Genomic DNA, 3,651 nt, shown 5'->3' with positions numbered 1-3,651 from the left:
AGGATGGCTGGAGCCTCTGAGGTCTATTTACTCTTTTCTCTCTCTCTCTCTTTTCTATCTTTCTTCTTGTTGTTGTTTTATTTATTAATTAATTTATTTTTTAGGAGACACCTTTGTGCTGTTGACATAGTCTCCTGTCTGGAATGAGTGTTGGAAAGCAGTGGTCTCTTATGGTTTGTTCTCTCCAAGGAACTTATAAGCTTCAGGTTGAACATATTAAGAGACTTAACAACAGGTTGAAACAGGAGTATGCTATCTTAGATAGAATGGAGGAAGGGCTCTGGAGGCTGGAACATTTTAATCCTCCAGAGGTGGTCTCCAACTTTTTGGACCTAAACTGGACTCCATTTTTTTTATGATCTGACCCAATTAACTCTCTACACTGACTGAAATTTTTATTTTATTTCCCCATCTGATTCTAAGGACTCCTTGCTGCTGTGAGAAAAAGAGGAGGATCAATTTTGCTGCTACAAGGTTATAGGGGGCAGCATAGTAGTGGGACAAGCAGTTGGAGTCCCCTATTAGAGATAGGGTGGGTCAAGTGGTCCTTGGTAAAAGTCTGATTTCTGAAGAACAGGTTGTAAAGTCATCTTGATGTGGATGTGGGAAGCCACTCTTGAGCTATTTAGTGTCTTCTCTTGGCCTTGAGCCAGGGATATTTTGGTTTGGTATTGCATGTCATTTTGTGGCTTCTCCCACTTCATGAATTATGCAATGCAAGTGACTTCAGTCTTACCTTGGTCGAAAAGGCTGCTCTTGTAGCTTCAGAAATAGGTATGACCCACTGGGCCTGGACAGTCCACCTTCTACCTTATTTGGCAGAAGAATATTGTATGGAAAATCTTTGAAGTTTCTCCATATATAATAAAGCAAATTTGGGCTCTCTCTTCCCAGTGTGGAAGCTTGATTTGTAAGGTCAAAGAGCCGTCCCACCCCTGCTTTTCAAAATCACTTTCTGTGTAGTGTGGTTTTTCTGCTGCCTTCTTTTCTTGGCTGTATTTCACAGCTAGACTGCTTTATGCAAAAAAAAAAAAAAACAAACAAAAACAAAAACAAATTCCACCACTTGTGCAGGATGTTGTGGGGAGCTACTCCAAATGCATGCACCTTTAAGTCCTGATGCACCACAGGGATCTGAATGATTACTGTAGTCTGGCATGGTAGCACCATGGCTCATGACTGGGTCTTATTGTGAGCTGAATTGTAGAAGATAAGTGAATTAGAAGAAAAATCTGTAACATTATACTTTTAATATTTGGGAATATTTTGTCTTTAGAAAGAGAAAAAAATAATTTTTTACAATTCTGGAGACTCTAAATAAATATAAAGAATTATTAAGAAGACTAATGGGATATGTTGTTAAGTTCAGTCTTCTCCCATGGGAAAAGTGCCTCTGTGGACTTTTTTGAATTGTTTTTATGAATCTTTATATTGTAAAATATTAGGTAAAGTTTTTTGTTCGGTTTTTTTTTGGGGGGGGGTTATGAACTAGAAGTCTGTGCTTGGATAGTGAGAAAAGGGAAAGAAGGAATTTGTTATGAGACTTTATACAAGGATTCTTTACCTGTAGAGAAGTGAATTTTATTTTTCTATTGTTTTTGTGAATACTCAGAAAGTTTATGCTGAACCTCTTTGCTACATTCTTGATCTACCATATCAGAATTGCCACTATTCTATAATGGGGTCTGTAACTAGACCTACCACCAGCAGTGCTTTTAACCCTTAAACTACCTGATCTAGGTGCCAAATGATAGTAACACTGATAGTAGCAAATCTGATAGTAACACTGGCATCTGCTGTTAAAACACACATTTTAAAGTCCCACGTGCTGCAAGGGAAGATACAAAAGACAGAAGAACACCAGCTGCAGCAGGCACAGGGAGCAGAGATAAGGCAAGCTGCCTCCCACCCTAGGACCCTCCCCAGCTGCAGAAAATACAAACAAATCAAATGGAATGCAAGTGGCTAGGGAAGCTCAGGGAGCCTTTGCCCCAGACAAGGAACAGCTGGTCCCCGCTGTTTCCATCACCATGGTAACAACAGGAAGCCTGGAAGGCCCAAGCTGGTTTCCTGGTCCTGCCTCCTGTATTTTCTCGGCTTCCCATTGGTCCTTTCACTGTCACTCAGACAGGACTTCTGGTCCCACTTTCCAGCCACTAATCTGTACTTCCTGTATTATCCCTGCTACCAGGAGCTGCATTTTCAAAAATATCCACCTAAAAATACTAATGAAAGATCTTTTTCAGGCGAAATTTAACTCCACAGGCTTCTACATTGCATCGCTGAGCCTAACTTTTTCAAAGTTTCTAAGGTAACTTACCAATTTTTTTCTTTATAGCTGTATTATTAAAAAAATTGCAGAGATGATGTAACAATTATAAGAACTACATAAGCTTCTTTATATTTTGCTTTTAATTTTGAAGGTTATGAGGAGGCATTTGCTTCTCACAGGAACAAAAGCCAGCAATGTTCCTGTGATAATCAAAGACCTCATTCTCTTTCCTGAGTATATAAATACAAGATGTAATAAATATACAGAAGGATCTTAATATGTTACAGCAGAAATATAAAACAATGCACTACTAACCCAACAAAAATCAAAATGTATCCAAATATCATAAGAACCATGTGGATGCATAAAGTTAATACAATTATAAGTTATGCCCTTATTCTTAATACATATTTTTCTAGGGATTTGGATAACCTATAGTTGTTAATTCATTAAATAATTAGCATATATGTCTAATTGTTTAATTAGTACATATTTATCTAATTGTTTTTCTTCAACAGAAAACACATAATTTATATAGTACTTATACATGCATTTCTCTGATGCTCTGCCTTTTAGTTACAGGTATTTGAGATAAATGTAGTTTACTATAAGTTTGCTTTCAGGAGATAATACAACCATCAAGTAATCTCTCTCAAATATTTGTACAAACTCTATAAGGTAATAAACAAATATAATTAATTCTGTCTACAGAATAATACAATGGTTTTAACTATATTTTCATTGAGATATTTCTTCTTATCAAGGTACAATAATCTGTTAGATTCTAAGGTTTTCAAGAATTGTTCCAAGGAAAAAACAGAAAGAGTTCTAAAAGGAAAAGAAGATACTTACACAGAGAGGAAGCACACATTCGGGGTCCTAAGAGGAAGAAATGAATCATCCCTTTGGGTAAAACAAGGTCTTTGTATTCTGGATTTTAATGATAAAAGTATTTTCCTAAAAAAGAAAATCTGTATATCATTATGTAGACAGATGATATAGAAAGTTAAAACAATTGAAAAAGAGATTTATATGTACTGGACTGACTATAAAAATTTTAACTTACTCAAGAGTATTTCAGGCTATTTTTTTGATTTTACTATGCTGATGTGAGCTAAGATTTTGTCCATATTTTGACACAACAAAGACCTACTAAAATGTTAAGTGTATTTTCTTTAAGGAAGGTTTTTATTGCCTAATGATTCTTATTGTTACAGCAAGGATTAATTTTAATAAATAAATTCACATCCTTGATTAAACACTAAATATATTAAAGTACTGACTTAGATTCTAAATTTGACAATTATCCTTTGAGACTAAATTTTATTGATTCAAAGACACTGCTGAAATTTACAAATTACTTTTTTTTTTTTTTTTTT

General features: G+C 35.3%; 1 long non-coding RNA gene across 2 annotated transcripts; it reads left to right on the top strand.

Moving 5' to 3' along the window:
- Positions 1 to 691: 691 nt before the first annotated feature.
- Positions 692 to 3,186, top strand: LOC125618109. 2 transcript variants are annotated; one of them, XR_007349351.1, is made up of 3 exons: positions 692 to 2,311; positions 2,855 to 2,950; positions 3,054 to 3,186. It is a non-coding gene; the product is annotated as an uncharacterized LOC125618109 (long non-coding RNA). The 2 variants fall into 2 exon arrangements; XR_007349350.1 differs by lacking the exon at positions 2,855 to 2,950 and having other exon boundaries at positions 3,037 to 3,186.
- Positions 3,187 to 3,651: the final 465 nt, after the last annotated feature.

Source organism: Marmota marmota, unplaced genomic scaffold (assembly GCF_001458135.2).
Source record: "Marmota marmota marmota unplaced genomic scaffold, marMar, whole genome shotgun sequence".
Classification (NCBI taxonomy): Eukaryota; Metazoa; Chordata; class Mammalia; order Rodentia; family Sciuridae; genus Marmota; species Marmota marmota.
This window is presented reverse-complemented; position numbering and strand designations above follow the sequence as displayed.